This window comes from Geotrypetes seraphini, chromosome 4 (genome assembly GCF_902459505.1).
Source record: "Geotrypetes seraphini chromosome 4, aGeoSer1.1, whole genome shotgun sequence".
Classification (NCBI taxonomy): domain Eukaryota; kingdom Metazoa; phylum Chordata; class Amphibia; order Gymnophiona; family Dermophiidae; genus Geotrypetes; species Geotrypetes seraphini.
In genome coordinates, this window is record NC_047087.1 from 128,540,182 (window position 1) to 128,547,079 (window position 6,898).

The following is a 6,898-nucleotide window of genomic DNA, read 5'->3' on the forward strand; positions in this document are numbered from 1 at the left end:
TATTTCAGTTGGGTTTACAGGATTTCCCCAATGAATATGCATAAGATCTATTTGCATACACTGCTTTCAATGCATATTCATTGGGGAAATCCTGAAAACCCAACTGGAATACGGCTCTCGAAAACCGGAGTTCCCTATGCCTGGTGTGGAGGGTGAGAAAGGGAGTCAGGGTGGTATGGAATCATGCTGAAGGGTGACAAAGGGGGGTCAGGGTGGTATGAAATCATGCTGAAGGGTGACAAAGGGGGTCAGGGTAGTATGGAAGGGTGTGGAGGGTGAGAAAGGGGGGGGGTCAGGGTGGTATGGAATCATGGTGAAGGGTGAGAAAGGGGGTCAGGGTGGTATGGAAACATGGTGAAGGTGAGAGGGTCAGGGTGTTTTGGAAACATGGTGAAGGGTGAGAAAAGAGGTCAGGGTGGTATGGAAGCATGGAGGGAGAGAAAGAGGCAGATGCTGATGGAAGTGGGGGGAAGGGAGAGGAGAGAATGAAATGCCAGACCATGTGGGGGAGGGAAGGGAGGAAGATGGATGCCAGACTAATGGGAGTGAAGGGAGAAATGGAAGGGGGATGCATAAAGTTTCTAGAACGGGAATAGAAAGAGAGAAGATGCCATATAGAAGGGGCAGAGAGAGGGTAGACAGTGAATGAAAGGAAGAGAGTGACAAAAAGATGAGGAAAGCAGAAACCAGAGAAGACAAGGTAGAAAAAAATTCTATTTATTTATTTATTTTTTGCTTTAGGTGAGATGCATTGCTGTTTCTGTGATGTTGCATTGTATGCAGAGTCCAGCTTCTTGGTGCTTCAGTTTAACCTTTGCCTACGTATTTTTATTCTATCTCCCAATTTACAAAACTCTAGAGCGTTTTTTAGCGTTGACATCTGAGCTGTTATCACCGTGGCTAAAAACCACACTACAGTTTTGTAAAAGGGGGAGGAGTTAGATTGTGATTACATACTAGGCGAAGGTGTTTTCTGTGTTCTGTGTGTTCGAAAAGACATGGTTTTCTGTTAGGATTGACTGTGTAGGATTGATCTGTACTAATCTGGCTTGTTTAGTTTTACAATGGGTTTATTGATGTACTGCTCACCTGCAGTATGTAAGATGCTGCCTTTTCCTAGATATTCATGTGTGACGTGTGGATTGTTACTAAAAATCATGTTTTTCATACAGATGAGGGGAGGGGTGTCAAAATATTTTGGGCCCCGGGTGTTACATATGCTAGGTACGCCACTGAAACCTGGATCTAAAGTCCGTCAATGCAACCCTGAAAGTACCTCGGTTCTGCATAGAGACCATTCACTTGATCATTTTTGAAGTGACGCTGGGGAAATTTCTAACCTCCTTGGATTTGACAGAGGCGTATCTTCATATTCCCATATTTCCGGATCACAGGTCTGGCAATGGCAATGGCAATCTCTGCAAGAGGAAGATCCAGGTGCAGGGCCAGGGTTGGGTTATTAATTTCTGAAAAATCCACTTGGAAATGACCTAATCCTTGAGGATTTGGGAGTCTGTCTCAACACAGTAGAGGGCAGTGTTTTTCTCTCCGAGTCACACAAACAGATCACAAGTCAAATTTCAGACCTTGAAGATGCCAGCTCTGAATGCTTGGCTCTATCTCCAGGTGTTGGGGTTGATGGCATCAGCCATAGAGCCTTGGGTAAAGATTTATATTTACCTCCTCCAGGACACACTGCTGTCCTGCTTTTCCTCACAGACAAATTTGCGCCAGTTGCCGCTGATCTGGATGGTGGAGGCACTGCAAAGCTTGCTTTGGTGGCTCCAACCAGAGTCACTGTCAAAGAGCATGTTTCTCTGCATAGCCTCTTGGGAGATTCTGATGACAGATGCCAGCCTTTACAGCTGGGAGGGGCGGGGTGTGTGTGTGTGTGTGTGTGTGTGTGAAGGTTATTACAAGGGCCATCCAGTTTAGAGATGATGGAAATGGTTTATGAACAGACTGGAGCTGCAAACCATTCATCTGACATTACAGACGCTGGAGAAATCCATGGAAGGCAAGGCAATCAGGGTTTTCTCAGACAATGCCACAGCGGTGACTTATGTCAACCGGCAGGGAGGCACAAGAATTGTTCTGTTACGGACAGAGGCCCAGTTGTTGTTCCATTGGGCAGAAGCCACCTGCCGGCTATCTCCGCAGCACATGTAGCGGGAGTGGAGAACATGAAAGCTGATTACCTCAGCCAGCAAGCACTGGTCCCAGGGGAGAGGTCATTGGCTTGGCAGGCCTTCGACTTCATTGCGCATCAGTGGCGATGGCCAATGGTCGATCTGATGGCCTCAGCAATAAACAAGATAGTAAATTGTTTCTTCAGCTGAAGAGGCAATCCTGGAAGCGCCGGACAGAATGTCTTAATTCAACCGTGGCTGGAGAAAGAGTTGTTGATAGGCCAAGTTATCCACAAAATAGCAAACCATCCAGATCTAATACACCTACGGAGACATCAAAGTCTCAAGTTACTAGTTCTTTTGGATCTACTATCACAGGGGTCAGTTCCCATGGAGAATCTGGAATGCTTTGGGCTTACAGCATAGCTCTTGGGCACTCAGTGTTAGTGCAGAAAGGATACTCAGATGTGGTGATCACTACTCTCCTTAGAGCTAAGAAGCTAGTGACAGTCGCGGTCTATGCTAAGGCCTGGAAAGTATGTTGAAGACATTATCGAGCCCTTAAGTGCCCTGATTTTGGTGGACTTGGTATTTCTGCAAGTGAGATTTGAAAAGGGTCTGGCGGTTGGATCACTCAAAGTGCAGGTGGCTGGCCTCTCATGTTTCAGAGCTCGAGTGAAAAAGGCTTCACTGGCTTCTCACTGAGACAATGCCAGATTTTTGAAGGGAGAGCTAAGGTTACACCCTTCTGTAAGACAACCGTTTCCAGCGTAGAACCTTAACATTGTGTTGCAGGGACTTAGTATGAGACTTTATAGGAGGTGTCACTGTTAGATCTGACGGTTATAGTCTTCTTGGTGGCTATTGCCACTGTGAGAAGAGTTTCAGAGTTACAGATGCTCGCATGTAGAGAGCTACTGCTCATAGTGACAGAAGCTGAGATCTGGTTTCGGCCTTTTACATAAACCAGGAAGTCCAGTTACATATGTTCCATTCCACGTGTTTGAAGAAAAAGGACAAAGTGTTGATATTGCTGGATGTGTGGAGAGTTCTCCAGAATCTCGAGGTAAGCAATGACTTCCAACTCAGATCATTTTGTGCTAAATAGCTCAGCTAGGCTGGAAAGGCCAACGTCTAAGGCAGTGGTTCCCAAACCTGTCCTGGGGGACCACCAGCCAGTCAGGTTTTCAAGATATCCCTAATGAATATGCATGAGAGAGATTTGCATACCTGTCACTTCCATTATATGCAAATCTCGCTCATGCATATTCATTAGGGATATCTTGAAAACCTGACTGGCTGGGGGTCCCCCAGGACAGGTTTGGGAACCACTGGTCTAAGGCATCCATTTCCAGATGGATTTGCATGGCAATTCCGTTGGCATACATAGGCTGTCGATACACCTGCCGATATCTTTGAGAGCACATTCCACTAGAAGGGTGACTTCTATATGGGGGGAGGCCCAGGCAATTCTGACCAAGAAAATTTGTAGGGCAGCTACATGGTCCACACTCCATACCTTTACAAAATTTTACAGAGTATATATGGCAGCACAAAAGAATGCCACTTTTGGATCCTCAGTGTTAAGGGCAGGTTCATCTGTCCCACCCTAGATCTGAGGGACTGCTTTGATACATCCCACACATCAAGATTCATATGCCTTTTGCATCAGAAGGGAAGATTAGGTTCTTACCTCGATAATCTTCTTTGTGATATAAGGGCCTGTAAGTCTTGACACCCTGTCCTGTCAGTGTATGATTTTGCCTGATTACTGTCTCAGAAAGGTATATGGGTTCAAAGCTTAGGATCTTTTCCTGCCAGTCAGTTATGAAAATTAAAGTACCACTTTTATGGGTACAAAGACACGTACAAGTATAAGAACTCCATATGTGTTTGTACTGGTTGCATTCAGGTGGGGGGCTTGTTTGTTCCACATCATTTCTCTAATGTTTTTATCAACGTTGTTGGCTATATTTGTTACAGAGCAGAACAGAAATATTTTGTCAAGGAGGTTCCCTATACCACCCAACAAGATACTTCTGTTATAGAGGTTATTGACTGCTTTGGTACAAACAGATGAAATACAATACAGACCAGTGAGGAAGGAGGCAGAGCTGAGAAACACAGATGATGCCTTCTGCACATAAGAACATAAGAATTGCCACTGCTGAGTCAGACCAGTGGTCCATCATGCCCAGCAGTCCGCTCACGCGGTGGCCCTCTGGTCCAAGACCAGCACCCTAACTGAGACTAGCCCCACCAGCGCACGTTCCTGTTCAGCAGAAACTTGTCTAACTTTGTCTTGAATCCTTGGAGGGTGTTTTCTCCTATAACAGCCTCTGGAAGAGTGTTCCAGCTTTCTACCACTCTCTGGGTGAAGAAGAACTTCCTTACGTTTGTACGGAATCTATCCCCTTTCAACTTTAGAGAGTGCCCTCTTGTTCTCCCTACCTTGGAGAGGGTGAACAACCTATCCATATCTACTAAGTCTATCCCCTTCAGTACCTTGAATGTTTTGATCATGTCCCCTCTCAATCTCCTCTGTTCGAGGGAGAAGAGGCCCAGTTTCTCTAATCTTTCACTGTACGGCAGCCCCTCCAGCCCCTTAACCATCTTAGTCGCTCTTCTCTGGACCCTTTCGAGTAGTACCGTGTCCTTCTTCAGGTACGGAAACCAGTGCTGGACGCAGTACTCCAAGTGAGGGCGTACCATGGCCCAGTACAGCGGCATGATATCCTTCTCTGATCTGTTCGTGATCCCCTACTTTATCATTCCTAGCATTCTGTTTGCCCTTTTTGCTGCCGCCGCACATTGTGTGGACGGCTTCATCGACTTGTCGATCAGAACTCCCAAGTCCCTTTCCTGGGAGGTCTCTCCAAGTATCGCCCCGGACATTCTGTATTCGTGCATGAGATTTTTGTTACCGACATGCATCACTTTACACTTATCCACGTTGAACCTCATCTGCCATGTCGATGCCCATTCCTCGAGATTGATTATGTCACGTTGCAGATCTTCGCAATCCCCCTGCATCTTTACTACTCTGAATAACTTCGTATCATCCGCAAATTTAATCACCTCGCTCGTCGTACCTATGTCCAGATCATTTATAAAGATGTTAAAGAGCACAGGTCCAAGCACCGAGCCCTGCGGCACCTCTCTGGTGACGCTCTTCCAGTCCGAGTATTGTCCATTTACCCCCACTCTCTGTTTCCTATGCTCCAGCCAGTTTTTAATCCACGTGAGTATTTCACCCTCAATTCCATGGCTTGCAATTTTCCGAAGTAGTCGTTCATGCGGAACCTTGTTGAACGCCTTTTGAAAATCCAGATATACAATGTCGACCAGATCGCCCTTGTCTATCCATCTGTTTACTCCCTCAAAGAAGTTCAGCAAGTTCGTCAAACACGATCTGCCTTTGCTAAAACCGTGCTGACTCACCAAAAAGAAGATTATTTAGGTAATAACCTAATAAAACATTTCCCTGTTTGGGGTTTATAATGTGTTAGATTTCTCAAACGTACCTACAATATTCACATTTGCCACATTTATGATACCCCCCTCTAGCACAATTTTCATTGGGTTATTCATAAACAGTGACAGTATCTCTACTAAATTTCTACCACAAGTATAAGCAAGGATGGGAGAAGACTGCAATTGAGGGTATAAACCCCATATTCTCCAATAATTTTTAATTACCTGCATAACTCGTATAGTTTTATTACTGCTATCCTTATTGTTCTCACCCATCGACCATTCCCTATGCGTATATCTAGCTCTCTTATATGCCTTTTTTATTATCTTCATTGGATAACCCCTCTGCATAAATCTCTGGGACAGTTGAGAATGTTGAAAATCTCATAGCTCCCATAAGTAAGAGAAATAACAGTTTAAATACAGCTAGAAATAGCAGGACTCTCCAGCACTCTATGGAGCATAGCTATGAACATGGGTCACTATTAAGATGTGTTAATTTACCGCTATTTGTGGTATTTGAGGAGTGGCCTAGTGGTAGAGCTGCTTCTGCACCTTGAGGTTGTGGGATCAATTACAACACTGCTCCTTGTGACCCTGGGCAAGTCACTTAATCCTCCATTGCCCCAGGTACAAAATACTGTGTACGTATATGTAAACTGCTTTGAATGTGTAACCACAAAACAGCAGTATACAGGACCCATTCCCCTCCCTTTTAGCACAAGTTCCATTTTTTGAAATGAGACCTACTATAACTGGAGTTAACAGTAAAACAACACTTCTTAACGGTAGCCACCATTGATATCTTCTCCTTTATAATTGTTGAATTTAATAAAATATGTTTGCTCAGGAATACTTATGGATAAACCCAAAAGTGAAGTAGTTCAGAGGGTGAAAGGAGTTAGGGCACTGAGCAGATCAGATTGAATGGTATTAATTTCTATGTGCAGAGAAGAAAAACAGGCTGGAACACAATCTGGACACGAGATCCGTTTATTAAACAATAACAATAAAAGTAGATAAGTCCCCAAACCTTTGCAGAATAAGAGCCCGTAGAGAGCAACAGGAGTCGTCACGGTCTATGTTTTGGTGTAGGGCACCTTCAGGGGTCCTTATCAACACAGAATTTATAGATGTGAGAAGGTGGAATTCGAAGAAGCAATTTTCCAGTTGTGTCCATATGTGGCTAGATGTAATGCTTTCACCTTGCACCGAAACAATGGACCGTGCTGAGTCCTGTTGCTCCCTACGGGCTCTTATTCTGCAATGTTTTTGGGACTTACCTACTTTTATTA